Source organism: Corvus hawaiiensis, chromosome 2 (genome assembly GCF_020740725.1).
Source record: "Corvus hawaiiensis isolate bCorHaw1 chromosome 2, bCorHaw1.pri.cur, whole genome shotgun sequence".
In the NCBI taxonomy this organism is placed as follows: Eukaryota; Metazoa; Chordata; class Aves; order Passeriformes; family Corvidae; genus Corvus; species Corvus hawaiiensis.
In genome coordinates, this window is record NC_063214.1 from 51189185 (window position 1) to 51208767 (window position 19583).

General features: G+C 41.2%; 1 protein-coding gene across 4 annotated transcripts in view; it reads left to right on the top strand.

Annotated features, from left to right (window-relative positions):
- Positions 1-204: 204 nt before the first annotated feature.
- Positions 205-19583, top strand: part of WASF3 (WASP family member 3) — a 65769-nt gene continuing 46390 nt past the window's right edge. The window contains exons 1-3 of one of the 4 annotated variants that reach the window (XM_048294941.1): positions 208-294; positions 4165-4205; positions 19399-19489. The gene's annotated coding sequence lies outside the window, so the exon portion shown is untranslated. Of the gene's footprint in view, positions 295-4164; positions 4206-19398; positions 19490-19583 lie in introns of all 4 variants that reach the window. The other 3 variants (XM_048294939.1, XM_048294937.1, XM_048294938.1) reach the window with 3 other exon arrangements.

The window sequence follows — 19583 nt, forward strand, 5'->3', positions numbered from 1 at the left end:
CCCGACCGCTCGCGAGCCCCAGGTAGCGGCCGCTGATTGACAGCTCGCCCCGCCCCCCGGAGCCCTCATTGGCCGCTCCCCACGCCGATCGGCGCTCGGCGCTGCGGGGCGCTGCTCCCCATTGGCGGGCGCCGCCCCGCCCCCCGCGCGCGGGTCAAAAGGGCGGTAAGGGGCGGGGCCGGCGGCTCAGGGGGCGGGGCCGGCCGCGGCTTAGCCCGCGAAGGCGGCGGTGGCTGGAGCCGTGGAACGGCGGCGGCGGCGGCTGGAGCGGGATGGGACGGAACGCGGTGCCAGGTGGGTGCGGGGCTCCACTCCAGCCCCCCACAGCCGCCATGCAGGGAGGGCAGGAGGGTGGGCGGCTGCGCTCAGGAGGTCCTTTCCCGCCTGGGAGGAGCGCGGAGGGGGAGCAGACGCTTTTTAGCGGTCTTCAGCCCGTGGGGATAATCCCGGCGCTGCCCTGCGGGAGCCCCCTTTCTCCTCCCGGTCGCGGTGGGGGCGCCGGTGGGTCGCTCCGGAGCTGCTGGCTGTGCTCCGCTGGCCCGGGCTGAGCTGACCGTCCTCGGGCCCTCTCGCCTCAGCTTTGTTCCGAGTCCTCCCGCTGGCCTCGGCCTCTCGCCGGTCCCCGGAGCCGCGGGGCGCGTTCCCCTTCCCCCCGCCGCTCTCGGGGGAGGCTCCGGAGCCCTCCGTGCGCGGGGTTGGGGACAGGCCCCCGAACTGTTCCCCGTGTTTCCCACAGCCCCGGAGCGCTCCGTCCGGCAGCGGGAACACGGCGCCCATTCCCGGGAGCCGCCCGCCCGGGCTCGTTCCCCGCTCGTGTTCGCCCCCCGAGAGCGGCCCCCGCGCCCCGCGGCGTGGCACCGGCAAGGCTTTCTCATGTCCAGCGCTCTTCAAGTACTTAGAAATAATCGTCTTTGGCTTTGAAGGGCGCTGGGAGTCCTTGACAGCTCGGGAACTTTTAAACCCTTCCCCGCCCCACCACGTTTTTTGTCTTTTGGGGTTTTTTGTGGGTTAATTTTTTTTTACTTGGTTCTTGAGTAAATGTGTCGCTGCGAAGAAGCTGGGAGTCTGAGTGAGTGCAGGCGTGTGAAGACAGGGATGTATCTCAGCTGCTGAATGTCTAACACTGACCTAAAAGCAGTTAAGAAATGCTTTGTTTATTCTCCTTCTTTCTGATACAGTTCTGTAATCGCTGCAGATAACAGGAGAAGGGCTGATAGTTTTAGGTTGAGCAGTAATCTCTGAAGAGGGGCCAGTACTTGAGTGATGGGTTATTGGATACAGTTGTGAGATTCCTTGATAGAAAACGCTTCAAAGGACAAATGGTTTAGTGTGTGTAGTTCTTTGTGCCCCTTTTGTAAACTACAGGGAATGAGAGGACAGTATTCCTATTAGAAAAAGATGGGGGCAAATTATGAAAGCAGCCAGGAACTTCAAGAAACTTTACATCTGGGGATGAGGAGGTTGTTTTGTCTTGCCTGTCATGCAAGACTGGCCTTCTTTTTAAAACTTTACATCGGGAATCAAAAAATGTTACATTTAGAGGAGACAGACTGTTGTTTTGACTTTGGCTGACACAGTATTTTCCATAAACTAATAGTGAGTGAACTTGAGAGGAATGAAGTAATGGAATAAGGCTGCAGTTGTTATCCTTCAGTATGCTGTGCCACACTACTGTGATCTGTAGTTCAGATGCTAAGTTATGTGGCCTCTAATATATGGAGGCTGACACAATATGCAATAATCATGCTAGAGTAGTGCTCAGGCTGGAAAGCTGTTAAAGTTATGGGTTACGGTGCTTGCAAACTTCAAGGATTCAGGATTAAGCCTTGTGTTTGAGCCATGGAACTGAGCTTTGTTAGTTGTTATGCTACAGCTTCTTGCCTTTAAGTTCTCATCAGAAGAAAATATGCTAAGATGGAAGGACAGTTATCTGCCCACAGGCCCCAAGTCATTCTTAGTAAGAATTAGGATGTTTTATCTGCAGCTATTCATTTGAGACCAGGACCATACTATGTTTCCCTTAAATGATGTGGAAACTTGATTTGTTTCCAGCCGAATTCTGGGGATGAGTTGTGCAAAGCAAACTTCTTCTGTCCCTTGCTGGAAGATTAGTTTTGTGTTTATATAGCTAGCGGCAGTATGAATGGAGTTATTAGGCAGTGAACACAGAGGTTTTGTTGTATGTGAAATAATGTATAATTGAGCCAGTCCTCTTCTCGTTTTCCATGGCTATTTTCCTCAAATAAAGAGAAAACAGAAAACATTTTTTTTAAGCAGATACTGACACAATAGTCTTGATTATACTCAATAGTTACAGAAATTGAATAGTCTTTGTTAATCTTTCCATTTGCCCATGGAAATATTAAAAATTATTTTACATGTCAGAAATAGCATTGCTGGTGCTTTAAAAAGGTATTTTCATAGCAGGAGTAAGTTATCACCACTGCATGTTTGATTTATATGGTATAACACGTGTGACATTTCATAGTTAATAGCAGTATAAACCTGTTTTGTTTCTCAGCATATGCCTTTTCTGTAAAGCATGCCTCAAGGGATTATGATTTTAGGAGTAGCAATATAAACTCCTTGCACATCAGCCACTCTGGTGTGCCTGCTTTAGCTCAGGTTTATTTACTTTATTCTTCAGTGAGAAGGTATATGCCATTTATTTTTCTGAAACAAGAATAACACAGTCTGTGGGCAGTATTTCTGTATGGAGGAAAGAGAAAGAAAAGCCATCATCTGACAGATGATAGAGTATTTTGAAGTGTCTTACACAGTGATGAGGACAGGGTTACTGAAAACCTAACCAAATCAGAGCAGATACTTTGGTGAAGAATTCCAGAAGAGCTGATGGTAGCTGAGTGTTTCAGTCACTGTATCAGTGTCACCTGGACAGTGAATTAGCTTTCATGCCTTTGCAAGTCTTCCTTTTGGGATTAAACTTCCTGCATGGACAGTCACATCTTTGTGTACTTGTTTTCAGCAGTCCCAGAGCACTATCTTCCAGAGTTCTCTTGACTGCTTTCTGTGAGGAAGGAGCAAAATATGTCGTTGCAGTTAGTTTCAGTCTGCTCTTGCAGGCTTGTCTTTAGGTGATTTGTACTTAATGTTGTCTTGTAACTGCACTTGAATCTGATACAGGTTGTATAATACAACTCTTCTTGGACTTATCAGTTCAAATGTGATGTGTTATTACTTCCTGGTTCACGTGTGGCTCCAGTTAAAATTTTTGGACAAATCGTGGTCATTACTTTTGACTTGTTTTTATTTTATTTTTGCTTGCATAGGTTCCTGAGCTACAGGCAGTGAATCACTTGAATTGCACTACTGGTATAAATTACTGACCAGGTTGTGCATGTCCAGTAGCTTATGATACTAAGTTTTGTATCTCAATAGCAGAAATACAGTTGTATACAGTACTGATGGGGAGCAATTGATTTTGTCAGGCTAATTTCTTAGTTCTCTAATCTTAATGGCATTCATATATGGAAATCACTGATAGGATCAGATTACAAATGTCTTCCAGTGTAGGATATAACTACTTTGCCTGCAGAAGCTTCCCTGTACAAGGAGTATGATGAGTTGCAGGCTGCCACTGCTTCTTCTCTTAAAAGGTGGAGGTAGAGGGTGGCTATTAACCTCTCCATATGGAAGACTTGCATACAGAATACCTGTAATCTAAGAAAAATTAGTGTCTCGACTGAGAATTAAATTGAGGCACCTCGAGCCTTAGCTCAGTAGCAGAACTGCCATAGCACTTATATTCTCTCCTGAGGACTTAGTCTCCCATTAGAGATAGTAATGAAAATAACCTCAAGTTACACCAGATTTATTTGTTCAATTTTAACCAAATGTTTTCCTTCACATTAAACTATTGCTTAGATCCAAGCTAGCCTTTGGTAAAAGCTGTTGAAATGTTGCATTGGGTTGTTTTCTTAACTGGTAAAGCACGGTTGTTTTTCAACACTCTTTTGAAAATTCAAATAATTGAAATATTTTTAGCTACTCAGATGTAATTTGTTCTGTCACAAGAGAAACCGAAACATTTGGGAAGAAATTAAGAAGTTTGTTTGTACAGACAGCTGGAGATCAAAATGGCACCCTTTGTGCTGATTTAGCTGCAAACTTGAAGCTTATCTTTGGTTTCTTTGTTTTTGGCAGGTGAAGTAGCTGGAGAATTATTTTGAAGGCTTCTAAGTACGGTAAATATTTGTTGGATTTGGTAGTTTTTATTTGTATTAAGGATTTATAGGTGTCTGGAATTTCAACACATTGTGAATTAGTTTTTCCTTTCACATACTGAAATATTCTGCCATTGAACTGATGGTGTTTTCTGGGTCTAGAAATGACCCAGAATGTTTGGGGATTTTTTTTTTTTTGTGGACTTCTCAATTCAGCAGAATTTTAGTTACTCCTTCAAGATTCTTGGAGCTCCTTCCTATCTGTTACTAACAAATAAGATCTCTTTATTCTAACAGAGATTTGGTAGCCAAATTCAGTGATTGGGACAGCGTGTGTTTCTATTGAGTGTAAAGCATAGTATGCCAGATTTAATAAATATTTTGGGTTTGAATATTCATTATGCTTGTGCCACTTGAATGCTTGAACTGATTTACTCTTTTATATTTTCATGTATATGTTCTAGAAGCAGAAAAATTGAGTGTTATTCAGTACTTCAGCTATCCCAGGTTTCTTGAGCATATTCACAATGGCAAACCACTTTGCTCCTTACAGGTAATAGCTGGAGAGCTTGTGTATGTAATGGGTGATGCATAATACATCAAAACATGTTAATAGTATCCAGTGAATGTTGGAATTGATTTCTTGATGTTTGTTTTGAAATCCCGTAGTTGAAAACGTCAGTATCAAGTGATGCTGAGGAAAACCTTTCATCTGCTATGGACTTGGCTTTGTCCTAACACAGCAACAGGCAGCTGTGGGGACTAATGTGCTAGAAGATGAGGCCTGCAAAGCTTGTTTTATTTTGAAACTTCAAACAGCCTTTGGAAACACTTCTTTGAGAAGTTCTTCTGCCTCATTACATGTGAATGAATAAATGAAGTTTGAACTTGTGAATTAGAAGGCGGGGGCTTTAGTGGCAATGTGGCTTTTTAGTTCATTTTTCTGCAGCAGTTAAATCTTGCTGATGAGTTTTCTATAGAATGTTGAAATTCTCTGGAACTTATATCAGTACAGGTGTACTGCAGAGTTATTTCCAGGGAAAGTAGTTTTTCTTTTTAAAGCTTGGCTGCTGCTTTGAATGCTTAAACAGCTATAAACGTGGACAAGAATACATCACTTCAAATGAAGCCTTTTATTTCATGCTGGATTTGAAGGCATTCTTGTATCAATGTTTTTTACACGTGGAATATTGACATTTATTCTCACCTCTGCCTGCCAACTCGAGCTGGAGTGGGCCTGCAGTTAAATCTTAAGTCATGTTTAAAGAGGATGTCCTGGTACAGTTATACAAGTGGTTTGGTCACAGTTTCAGGTTATTTAACTGAATAGTAGGAGAAGGGTATTTGCATTTCTAGACAAGCAGATGTGCAAGCCATGTGCTTTCTATCCACCCTTCTTTTGGCAGAAGGAACCAGGAACTAGCATTTTAGTGACTTTCTTTTTTTTCCCCTAGATGGAGGAGATCCTGTCTCCTCCTGCTCGGCCAGCTTGCTTCTCTTGAAGCTTTCCCTTCAAATCCTACAGGTCTTGTACATCTTCACTGTAGCAATCACTGTATGGTTATAGCAAGTGAAGGGTTGCAAAGCTTGGGCATGGTAAGTGTGATATACCTGAACGTTGAAACGAGGAGCTACAAATGCCTTCCAGAGGAATGTCTGAGAATGCACCAAGGTATCATCTTTCAGCCCTTGCATGAAATGTTGCTGTTGTAACATTTACCTCTGTCATCAAGTGCTGCTCATGCCCTTGTAGACTATCCTGAAATTTCGGGTATCCTTTGATTCAGAGCGGATAGCTCCACACAAGCACGAAGTGAACATTAGGAGCTATACCTAGTTATAGCTCAAGCTATTAATGCTGGAAAGACAGACCTTTGTGTCTAGTGGCTGAATTTCTGTACTGGATTTGCACTGGTAATGACACGAGAAGCTTCCATGTTGGCAGACTAATAAGTGGTTAAGTTTTTAACCTTAAGGATTTTTCTTGTCCTGAAATAGCTGCATCTGAACTACCACTGTGACATCTTTGGGATTCTGTTCTTTTTTTCTAGACTAGTTTCTAGCTTACTGGGGAAGATGTGTGCTTTGCAAAATGTTGTTCTGGTTGCTGTACCAACAATTCTGAGGGCCTTGAAGCTTGCATGGATCTGCAGCTTGCTGTTATGCTTGGTCACTCAGCTGGCTGAAGCATTGTCTGACTAGTTTGCTTGATGCTGGAGCAAGTTTAGCAGGCTTCAGTAATTTCTCTAGTTTGGAGGGTGATGGCTAGTTTCTATTCAGTGGGATTTAGAACTCTTATTTGCAAAAACTGGGGAGAGGCAGGTAATATTCCACAGCTGGGGAAAACTTCAGAATTTCTGTTGTCTTAGCTGCTTGAAATGGACTAAATATTTTACATTACTTGGTAAATTGGTACAGTTACTATTTCTGTGAGTTACTAATGAAGGACAGACTCAAATATTGTAGCAGATTGAACCCTCATCTTAAAATTCTGGCTTTCTGAAGTGTACAGAAATAAGTCTTACGTAGTGTGTAATCCAACTTGCATGCTTCTATTAGCCATTTTGTCTCTCAATCTAAAGCTATTGAGGCAGCAGTGAAATAACCACCTTTATTGGGTATGTAGTATTACTGCTGCCTGTGACAACAGCTGCTGAAACCTCAAATCCGTTGCCTTCTCTCCCTGTTCCATGCTTTAAAATGAAGCTGTTAATGTTTTGTGTGCCACTTCCTCATTTGCATTTTCTATTCCACTTCCTCTTGCTGCAAACTCTCGCTGATGCATTTTTTCTGAAGTCTTTTACTTCCCTTTGAAACTCTCTTCTGTATCCTAGTATTCCTGGTAAAAAAGGAAAACATTATGGTGAACTTCTGCTTTGTGTCATTTCTAGTAAAATCCACAGATGCCTTATTTTTAGAGAGTGAAATACTTGAAGATGTAAAAAACACAAACCACAACAAAAACTCTTCCCAGTGCCACATGCATCCCTGAAAAAATTTAAAATGGAGGGAAGTAAATGCAAGACACGAAGTGTAAATCCTTGCCAAATGTAAATCCTTCTTCCCTTAGCTGAGTGAACTGCTTACTATCAAATTTCCTTAAGCCACAGAATGTTTTTTTTGGCAGGAACATCAGAAAGAGTTTTCTTTCTTTTAAACAGTTGTTGTTTAGAAAACAAGCATATGTTTGGCATCATCATGGATCTCTAAAAGAGGAAAAAGTGATTTTATTTTCAAAACATATAGTAGAGCTGTGTTTTCAGCAGAATCAAATGTTAAATGCTTCTGGAAGCTTAAGTATAATAGTGTGTCCATGCAGTTGGTTGTCAAGGTTGAAACAACAAGCACAGTTAGCCCCAAGCTGCTAAATGCAAATCCAAGCTTGGCAAGTGTTTTTCTCAGCCAAGTTAGCTGAGGAAGTTAGAGAAGCATGTAGGCAGCTTGTAATAATCAAGTTTTTTAAAGCAAACTTAAATGTTGAGGTTCAGGTATAAATAAATGCAGCTTCGTTTTATACTTTTTGGTAATGGTGATGTTAGCTGTATGATCTGTGACTCTAAATCTGTAGTTTGAGTATCCCCACTGTTACTCATCTTGGTGGAATTATGGCTGTTAATGCTTTTGAATATGAAGTATTAGAAAATACACTGAATTAGTTTTTTAGGTTTTGTGAACCTAAGAGATGACAGTCTAAATAGTGAACAGCTTTGATTTGTTGGTCAAAGATAACTTTCTTCTTGCCTCATCACAGAACAATAAACACAGCATAGAGCAGTCCGGGTTACTCAAAAGAAGTTTGTCAGGCTCATTCAGTTACAGGGATAGGCTAAGAAAGGAGAAAAATGACGTTCTTTAGCACTGGGTGGGAAACATCAGGGAGATTGAACTGTGAGGGTGGGAAGTATGGGTGTTGAATCTAGAGGAATAAAACAAGTGAATTTAATTGAGGGTTACTGAGAGTTCTTATATTCTCTTAAGATGTTCAGCCTGATATTTTAGAGCTAAAATATGGAGGAAACCTGCAAACAAAAGCTTGTCTGAAATACAAAGCTTGGAGGACAAGTGTTCTTTTGTCAGAAGTGTATTTTTGAGACTTCTAAATCCACTTCGAACAAAAAACTAAAATAAATGTAACTGTAGGAAGACAAGACTGTAGAAATAATTGAATTCCATTGTGGATTAGTTAATTTGCATTATATTAGTATTTAGTGTTCTCTAAAATATGCCTTCCATACTTTTTTGCTCATTTCTGCAGGTGTTTAATGAAGCGTTCATCCTCTTTTCTTGTTCAAAGCATACAGGACTTGCTGCTTTAAATTAGATTCTTTTTAGGTGTTAAAAGAAGAACAAGCTTGGCCCAAGTGGGAAGCTTAAGCAGTATGTTTTCCTGTAGGCTTGAAACAACTTTTGGTGATTCTGGATATAAGAGAACATGACCTATGGAACCGCTGGCCCATAAGTAGTAGTTTTGTTGCAGAACGGGCTTACTTACATGTTAACTCAGTAATAGGCCACTCCTAAATAAATGCCTTTCTCAAGGGCGAAATATCTCTATACTGTTGTTATACTTGAAAATGAGGTAGTTGTGAAAACGTAGGATCTTGAAAGTGTTGGGGGCACTCACCTCTTAAAAAAAAAAAGTATGATTTCCATGGTAATCTGCAACAAGATTTTCAAAAATAACAAAGCCAGTATGCATCTGCACTGCAGATGAAAAACTGTATTTCTGCAATGCAGAAAGAAAAACTATATTATTTGGGGTCAGATGATAGTTTTAAGTGGTACTTCATAAAGGAGGCTTTGAAAAAAAACAACGAACCCCAAACATCAACAAAAACCTCCAAACAGACAAGGTTCCATGCCTTCTTGGATGAGCTGTTTCAGTTCACTGTGCTTGATGCAGAATTTGCCGGGGGGTTCATAACCTGTAATAACATGAATGGTCAGCTCAGATGACGTGGTGCTTACACCAGCTTAGCACTTACTAGTCACAGAGCTCACGTCTGAAGACCTACATAAGCATTTCAAACTGAGGTCAGGTGTGGTAGAAGAGTAAAGGCATCACATTCTTGATCTGGTGTGGCTTTAGTTGCAACCTTCCACCCATCTGCAGTGCATGTGCTGGTGCTCTTTGAACAAAAGCTTCATGCACTGGATATCTGTAGTTTTGATTGAGCCTCCTTGTTTGGTTGTATTTTATTCCTCTACTGCTCTTTTGCCAGCACCAGGCAGCTGTTAAATGAAGAGGGGAAGAGGAAGCCATGTGTCACAGCTGTGCAGCTCTGGCCTTGCCCTCTGCGAAGTGGAGTTGTTACTCTTCAAAGCATTGTGTGGTTTCTGCTATTTTGTAGGCGGAGGTGGGAAGAGGTGGATTTGAAGCTGTGCCAGGTTTCCGGCTGACTCTTCTCTCTTCCCACCCCAGAGCGAAGTGGTCAGTAATAACCAAAATAGCTGCTTGTTTCCATTTCCAAATGTAAGCTACACACTGCTCTAGAGCTGTCAGCTGCTGCCTGGGCAGGCATGGCATTGCCCTGGGACATGGCATGCCTTCTTTCCTGTGATACATCCTGTGCTTCCACTCCTGCCTACATAGGGTTAAACAGAACAGCTGCTCTTCAAATGAAAAAAAAAAATCCTTGCATGTTTATTGGCAGCCCATGTCTTTCAGCAACCAGTTGCCACATTAAATGTCAGTTTGGTTTTTTTTCCCCCAAAAGTCAAGATATTTTGTATCTGACATGATGTAAATTTGTATTTAATTATTGGAAATCTAAATTGTTTATAGTTTTCAAAATGTTCAACAGAGGAAGACAAAATTGAAATGGGTATTTTCTGGTTATTGGAAGACTGAGGAAGGGATGCAGACAAGAAACCAATCCAGAATAGGATAATTTACTTGCAATCACATTATTATGGAGAAATCTAAGATGTATATATTGTATGTATTAAGTAATTTAGGTTTTCTTTGTGGTCGCATCATATCTTTGTTATTGTTTCTAAATCTCTTAATGGAAATTACTTTGTAAGATGCTGCATTTGTGGCAGTTGACTGCCTCTTCTTCCTCCCCCCAGTAGAAAATACTAAACATGGCTGTGAATGTCACAGTGAAGTAATGTGAAGGACAGGATTTACTGAATTTATTGAATGGGAATATGTAGTGGGAACAGGTAAAACTAATCTCTTTAGTTAGTGTCTGTGTGGCGTTGAATCTGATGGTAAGGCAGTAGATGACCTGGATGGGTTATGTGATTAAGATAATGAAGTTGATACTTTTCATTACCCATATTAAAAAAGTATTTTAAAATTCCCTTTTATGAAAACAGGTCTTAATTAAAACCATAAAAATCTCATGCTAACAGCAGGCATGATGGTTTTAAGCCACTTCAGCCTTCTTTTCAAAAGAAAAAGTGGACTTTATTTCACATACTTTGGGATTTCTGGTGATTTGTTTGATCTTCCTAAAGTGCTAAGCTCCTCTACATTGAGTAAGATTTGAGGGCACAGATCCATGCAAAAACTGTTTTAGTATAACTGGCTTATAAATAAAAATGTTAATAACAAAGAAGACCCAAAAGAAACAAACAAAACTGCCTGTTGTATCTGGCCCTTTAAAAACAGGAGGAGGGAGGGAAAAAAAACCGTAGAGCAATTGGGATAGACCTGAACCATGTAGAGTGTTCCAGTCTCTTTCAAGAACTGCTTTCCAGCTGGGGTGTAGAATGGAGTAATTCAACACAAGTTTCACCTGTTAAAATGCTTTCATTTTTCTCCCTCCCTTCTCACCCTCCTTGTTTCTTTATTTATGTCCTTTATTGAACCCCATAGGTCAGCTGTAAGGAGTGACTATTTAATTCCATTGAGTTTTAATTTTATAAATGGTGGCTCTTTAATAATTAAACCTCTGTCATACCTATGTCTGTTTGAAAACAATTTATATGCTTTTTGAGACTTTAAAGCTGGGGGAAAACCCCACACTTTTCACAAATATCTTCAAATCGGTGTCCTAGTGATAAAACATACTAGTTTTATGTATAGAGAGAGATCTGTGTCTGTAGATACACAAGGCTTTATAAATAGTGAGAACTAAACTACAGTATTCGCTACATGCATACCTAAATATGTGCATATGAGAGAGCTGTTTATGAGAATAGAATATTTCATTTGGAAGGGACCTAGAGCCATCATCCAGTCCAACTGTCTGACTGCTTCAGGGCTGACCAAAAGCTAAAGCATGTTGTTAGGGACATGGTTCAAATGTCTCTTAAACACTGTCAAGGGTTGAGGCATCAACCACCTCTCTAGGAAGCCTGAGTGTGTGACCCCTCCCTTTTGTAACGAAATACTTCCTACTGTCCAGCCTGAACCTCCCCTGGTGCAGCTTTCAACCATTCCCACATATCCTGTCACTGGGTCCCAGGGAGAAGAGTTCAGTACCTCCCTCTCCATATCCCTTCCTTGGGAAGCTGTGGAGAGCAATAAGGTCATGGCTCAGCTTCTGTTTCTCCAAACTAGACAAACCCCATGTCCTCAGCCACTCATCACAGGACTTTTCCTCCCAGCCCCTTTTCCAACTTTGTTGAGCCCCTCTGGACACATTCAAGCACCTTCACAACCTTCCTAAATTGTGCAGCCCAGAACAGCAGACAATCCTTGCGGTAAGGCCACACCAACACTGAATGCAGCAGGACAATCCCCCTTTTTGCCCAGCTGGTGATGCTGTTTGATGCACCCTGGGATGGGGTTTGCCCTCCTGCCTTCCAGGGCTCACTGCTGACCCGGACTGAGCTGCTGCATACTGTGAACCCCAGGCCCCTCTCTGCAGGGCTGCTCTCCAGCCACTCCTCTCCCAGTTTATACTTGTGCCTGGCATTACTTCGTCCTGGGTGCAAAATCCGGCATTTGGACTTGTTAAATGTCATGCTATAAATCATAGCCCAATGTTCCAACCCATGTAGATCCCTCTGCAAAGCCCCCCATCCCTCAAGAAAGCCAAAAGCACCTCCCAGTTTGGTATCACCAGCAACCACAGTAATGGTGCACTGAACTCCTGCATCCAGATCATTGGTAAGTACAGGAACAGGACTGGCCCTAGAACTGATCCCTGAGGAGCACCAGTGGGGACTGGTCACCAGCTGGGTGTAGCCCCATTCACTACAGCCCTTTGAGCTCTGCCCTTCAGCCAGCATACCATGAACCCGCTCATCCTACAGCTGGACAACTTGTCCAGAAGGATGCTGTGAGAGACAGTATTAAAAGCCTTCCTAAAAATCCAGAAAAACTGCATCTGCTGCCTTCCCTTCATCCACTAGATGTGACCTTATCAGAAAAAGTTACCAAATTAGTGTATTTGTTAGGACTTTCCTTTTGTGAACCCATATTGACTGTGCCTGTTAATTGCATTATTCTTTAAATGCATTTCAGTATTACCTGGTATAATCATTTCCTCCATAATTTTTCCAAGAACTGAGGCTACATGAACAGGTCTGTAGTTTTCTGGATCTTTCTTCATACCCTTCTTGTAAATTAGAATAAAACTAGCTCCTGATCAGCAGGGACCTCTTGACTCCAAAAACCTTTGGTAGATGATGGACAGGGGTGCTGCTGAAGCACCCCTGTCTCATGAAGGTGTCTCATTTTAGTGGTTTGTGTGTGTGTATATATGGTATTTTTGGCTAATGGCTCCTTCAGAACTCTGGGATGAATCCCATCATGCCCCATGGAATTGTGACTAATCAGCTAATGCAGCTGATCCCTTACAATTTCAGTGTCCACAAATGGAAAGTCACTGTTCCCACACTCATGGCCTTCCAACTCAGGGGACTGGGCAGCCCCAGGTCTATCAGTATTATATATATCTATCAGTATTATGACTGAGGCAACCTTTTCAGCAGGTTGAGGGAGGTGATTATTTTCTTCTGCTTTGCTCTTGTGAGATTCCACCTGCAATGCTTTATCCAGCTCTGAGGCTCCCAGGCTAAGAAGGAGGAGATGTTGGAGCAAGTCCAGAGGAAGGCCATGCAAATAATCAGAGGGCTGTAGCACATCTCCTGTAAAGGAAGGCTCAGAGAGCTGGGGCTGTTCAGCCTGGGAAGAGAATGCTTTTTGTGTCAGGACAAGAGGTAATGGCTTTATACTGGAAGAGGGTAGATACGAAGGAATTCTTTACTCAGAGGGTGTTGAGCCACTGGAACAGTGGTATTGTGGACTCCCCATCCCTGGAAGTGTTCAAGGCCGGGTTGGATGAGGCTCTGAGCAACCTGGTCTAGTGGAAGGTGTCTCTGCCCATGGCAAGGGGGTTGGAACAAAATGGTCATTAAAATCACTTCCAACCTAAGCCATTCTGTAATTCTATGAAAAAAGCACTGAATACCACTGTTTTTAATTCACCCCTAGCAGTTAATCATCTCCCACAAGTCCAATTTTTTTTTTTTTTTTTTTTAGACCTCTTGCTGTTTATGTACTTTAAAAAGCCATTTAAGGGATGATAAAGCAGTTCCCAATGGAAGCAAGCTTCATATCTCAGTTGTGGTTTTTTAAAAAAGGATGTGGCCTCTTAGGAGGTTATAATAACAGGGAAGGTGAATTTTTTTCTATGTACCCAGCTCTATACCACAAAGTACCTTTCTGTCTGCTAGGGTGAAGGAGGTGCCTTCTATTCTCCAAACATTAAATGAGTGCTCTTATGTTTTTTCATTTCTCTTTCACCACCAAGCTATAGGGGAATTAGCCATGGAGTGATGTGAGTGGTTGCTTTCAGCTAGATCCAGATGTAAAAATATGTCTTGGCCCTGAATGGGGTGTACTAGAGAGAGCAGCTGCTTGCTTGATCCAGGCTGTGACCATCTGCATAATTCTGATTCCACGGAATTGAAGTTGGCTGTCAGCTCCAGCAGTGCTGAGTTGTTTAGTAGGACCTTGGTGCTGCTTCCTTCCCTGTTGCACTTCTTTGTAGATGTGGTATTTTTTCCCCTTTTTAAAAATCACATCAGTTCTGTTTAATTTCCCTTTTTTTCCTGGACGTTCTGGAGCCTACTAGATTTCATTTATCAATCTTGAGGTGTCTCATTTTAGAGGTTTATGTGTGTGTGTATATATGGTATTTTTGGCTAATGCTTTTCAGTGGGGCTCTGTGGCCTGTGCTGATTCACACCTCCCTTCCTCTGCCACTTCTCTCTAACGTTACGAAACTGTAGGGTACAAACTGCATGGCCCTCTGCTATTTCTGGAGAAGTGTGACTAAGAATTATCTTAAGTTTTGTCCAGCACAACGTGAAATCTGGTATTTGCTTTGAATGTTGGCTGTTAATTATCTGACAATATTTTTGTATTGATTTTGTCACCAAATTTAGGTATTTTAATTAAGCATATAACTTGAAAGTCCCATCACCTAGCCTTGGACTAATGCCCTTAATGAACCCACAGGTTTTCTGTCTGGAGTACTTACACAAAGCATCTGTCTAGATGTTCATGCTTTTTAGCAGTGTCTGCTAACAACAAGAAGTGAGGCTGAATGGTCCAGAAAGTAGATTTTAAGGGACCTTTTAATTTTAATAAATATTTTCTTAAATATTAGTAATTGAAAAACTGTGCTATGTAATGCTGGGCAGGTAACAACTGAAGCTAGAGATGCTGTCTGCTGAGGATGACTCATTTTTAGTGTTGTGTGAGAGTGGGGATGCACTTGAGTAAAGCCATCAGCATTCCTTTCGTGAAGCATTAGGGAGACATCTCTACAGGCTGGGAGTGGAGCTAGGAGGGAGCTCTCTGCTATTCTGTAAAGATGTGTACGCTGTACTTCTGGAGAGGAGTGCAGGGCTGTATTGGGAGAAGGAGCAGGCTGTTAGTACAGAAGACTTGTACTGTGATATTAGGATTTAGGGATGGTGAATGCTGCCAGCAAACCTTTTCAAGTGTTTGAAAACATTTTGATATTGATATCCCATCTGAAATCTGTTCCTTCTCAGAGGTATTGGCCTTTTTTCTTTCCTGGTGGTGGAAGAACCCTTTCTTTTTGGATCAAAGATAAGAGAGCTACTTCCTGTCTCTTGTGGTTGGTACTAGTAATTTGTTGTATAATCTTTGTTTGGCTTCATTTGCACTAGAGTCAGTGCTGACCGTTAAGAAGAGAGTGTAGTCCTGGGCAAGCCTCTTCTTGTTGAGACACCAAACAGGTGATAGATGTAGGGATGGTCGTGCTTCTTACCAGCGCAGAATGTCTGACAAATCACTGCTGTTACTGGCTGGCCCATAGGCTCGATGGGCTGGCTTTTGTAGATTGCAAAATCTCTGATGATCAAGTGTTTAACCTCAGTTAAATTCCGCAGGATGTTTAGGATTTTGCAAGCCTCCTGTTTAGATGGGTTTCCTCTGTCCAGTACTGAAGGACTGCTATACTCAGTCAAGTAGTGAATATTTGTACCATAATCCAGTGAGTGAGAAGGAATAAAAGAGACACCAGGTACTCCACACAGGTTTGGTATTTTTAATTTATCTGCCTATGCTCTGAAGAAAAACTTCAAGAGCTTGAACTTGTTCGTTCCTTGGAAGGAATTTGTGGCAAAGGACACACTGGGTGTTGTGACTAAGTCTGGCTGTCAGAGTGGTTCTCAAGGACATGCAGAGTGGGAAATTGTCCCTTGAGGGCTTGTCAAAGGGCAGATTGCTCTCTGCACTCCAAGTACAGTGTTTATCCCAACTAATTCTGCATTTCTGGATGCCGTGGAGACTCAGAGTTCGGACTAGACAACAGCAAGAGAATCTTTAATTAAAGACCACCTGGAAAACATGACCTGCTTTGTCTTTATGCTGCTCCTGTTCTGTGCCCAAATTTAAGACTGGAATATGGAACAAGTCTAGTTTAGAGATAAGAAACTTTTGAGTTGTCTCGATCAACCTCATGAAAGCTCCTTAGGATGTGCTGCTGAGAGGCCCCTTAGTTTTAAGAAATTGATTGTATGGCTCTTTTACAGAAAAGCCCCCATCCCGCTGTAGAACTGCTTAAGATCGAGGGGGACCTAATTACTAATTGATGTGTGGTTCTACTCTTTGAAGATTTCAGAATCTGTCTGGATTTTCCAAATGTGTGTTGCAGAGTTACACTAGCTTCCAAGATTGAGTTTCATGCTTTTAAGATTGAATACATGCATGAATTTAACAAGGCAAACCAGTATTGAGGTTTTAAACCACTTCCTTTTTTGTGTGTATCCATTGGTAAAGCAGTTATTTGAATTCAAACTATAGTGGTAAGTTTTGGATCTCTATATATGAAAGCATGTTTTAAAAACCCTCCCCCCACCCCAGAAAGCAGACTTTAAAAAAAAAATCCTTTTTTCACCATTTTCATGATGACCTGCCATTTGGATACTTTTAATACTCAATCTGTGTAAAAGTTATGTCTTGCATTAAATCCTTTATGGTTGTTTTCATGTGGATTTCTGAAGTAATCCTCTGTGTGCCATATAGCTTGTTCTTCAAATTGCTTGCCTACAATACCCTCTTTTCTAGGAGTTCTGTTTAGAAAGCTTTAAAACATTGATTTTAAACAAGATTCAGTTGGATATAAATTTCTTGCCAGAAGTCATTGTTATACATTCTGCATGTCTAAATTCTTATCCTGTTGAAACTGTTTAGTACTTTCTGTAACTTAGTCAGTGAATGCGTCAAATGGGGCACTTGGCAGAGGAGTTGGTGATGTACTTGATAATGAGTAAGAATCTTTTATCCTTTTATAATGGCTTTTGTTGTGGGGTTTTTTTCCCCCCCATCTTGGGGATTTAATGGGAAAGAAGGAAAGAATCCATTCAAAAGGGAACGTGTCGGTTTTCACAGTTGTGGCAGTAGATAGGCTTTGCTGGACTGTTAGTGGTGTGCCAAAATATATTTTCCTTTCTGTATCTTGTGATGTGTTTTCATCATAGCTGTGTATCTTAAATGTGGAACACAGAGAGTCCAGCACTTTTTTCTCTGGCTTATCCTGGGTCTTTTTCAATGTTCTACTTAAAAAAAAAAAAAAATCTGATTACAGAAAAGAGATCTAAAACTGCTTGACATTGACCACATCTTGATTTATACTGAAATACTGAAATATATGTCAAGTTGATTTGTTTTGATTTCACTGTGAAAGCTGAGAATTGTCCTCACTGTGTGGTAATTCTCAGCTTTCTTTCCATCCCTGTATAGGTCATATATCGTTGATGTGAGTGAGGAGTTCTTTCATCACAGGATGGATTCAAGGATCCTGTTTATGTAGTGCAATGCTACAGACGATGTGTAGATGTAAATGATGGAAGTGGTAAAGTGTGTGGACAAAAATGTGTAGCTAATGTGGGGAACTGAGAACTTCATAAGGTGCCTTTGCTGCTGAGGATAATGTAATGTGTCAATACATTCTCAACCACCCTGATAGTACTAGAGAGTTTAAGATCTAGATGAAGTTCCAGTCACCTTGTACTACAAGTGCTCTATGGTGTCGTTTCTGTAGTGTTTTTAATGTAGTGCTATTTGCTCTAAAGCAGATTTACTGTTTTCTGAACCACAAGCATACTTAATTCACTGCTGGTTGAAGTCACTTACAGAATCACAGAATAGCCTGGCTTGGAAGGAATCTTGAAGAACATCTAGTTCCAATGCCATTGCCATGGGCAGAACACCTTCCACTAGACCAGGCTGCTCAAAGCCCCATCCAACCTGGCCTTGAAGACTTCCAGAACTTCTCTGGGCAACCTGTTCCAGTGTCTCACCACTCTCACAGTGAAGAATTTCTTTCCAATATATAACCTAAACTTACCCTCTTTCAGTTTAAAGCCAGTTGCCCTTGCCTTTTCATTACATGTCCTTGTAAAAAATCCATCTCCAGCTCTCTTGGTGGTCTCCTCTTGGTTCTGGAAGTTGCTGTAAGGTCTCCCTGGAGTCTTCTCCAGGCTCCTGTTTTCATAGGACAAGGTGCTCTAGCCCCTCTGATAATCATTGGGGCCCTCCTGGAATCTCTTCAGCAGGTCCATGTCCATCTTATGTTAACTCAAGCTAATAGGATCCTGTCTGACATAATTTAGTTGGGATTGTGAAGCTGTGTTTGGAAGGGACTTCCCCCGTGTAGTACACCTATCCTGGAAATGAGAACATGAATTAGTGATATGTATGTCAGCCTTTGTAATGTCTCTTCAAAACAGTTTTTTCTCTAAGCGCATAAACACTTAAGTGAGTACCAAGACCTTGGCAAACTGGTAGATTTTGCTAGCAAGTTAACTAGAGGGCAATATTTTATTTGGAATAGGTAGTTACTGCACCAGTGCTTACTGGAATCCAGGTTTGGGCACATTAAAGTTCTAATATTCTGAGGGAGGATGAAGGAAAGTGAGCAAGGCAGGGGGTGTCAGTGGGCAAGCAGGATACTGCTGTCTTGCCTTTGAGAAATCATATGGTGACTTTAACAGTGTCTTGCTCTTCTAGATGCTTTGTCTTTCTTACAAATCCTGGTTTATAATTGTGTCCTTAAGATCAAGAAGTTTTTTTTCCTCTTGGAAATTTTAATAGCCTAAAATATTTAGGCAAAACAATGCATAATAGCACCCTTTAAAAATCTGGTAGTAGTATTAACCTCCTATAAGCAAGTGATCTATTTTAGAGATCATTTTTATACAGTTCTTGCAGAAAGGACATTTATATCTTAACTGCAAAAACACTAAATTTTTATAAATTAAGGTTATGACTAAATGTTAATCTATAAGTCAGAATGTTCTCTTGATGCTAGGAACTGTAATATTTTCATGGAAACATCTCAATACTTAATTTTTGCAAGAGATTCTCATTGCTTTTTTTGAGTCTGTTTTTGTGGGTTTGTGTTTAGTAATATTTAATTTGCTGTGAAGAATCTCAGAGGGACTTAAACCTGCTGTTTTATTGTGTTTTATAGTAGGCCATTATATGATTTTTCCATCCTCACAGTTTTAAAGTGGGTAAATGTTACTTTCTCTGCAGATATTTCTATTTAAAAATTGATTATAAAATAACATAAGCTATTTTGTTACCTTGAAAAAGATTAAGCTGTAACATGAAATATTTAGCACAAAACAATTACAACTGTCTGCATTCTACTCATGTATATTTTACTAAGTTTTTTTTTCCAGCTGATCACTGAACCAAAACCTATTTTTAATGCATAATGTTAATTATTCTGTTACTGAAAGACTAAGCTAAATTTGTCTTTGTTTGCAGAAAAAGCCACCTGAGTGTGCTGGGAAGTTGGAGAGCAGCTGTCTCCTGAATCGTGTAAACAGTACGGATATTCTGTACTCCTTTGTAAATGGTAGGTTGTTCAGGAGAGCTCTTCTGGAACATTCCTTGTCACTTACTTTGCATTTGTGTGAATCTAGTACAAATAGCTTTGAAGACTGTGATAA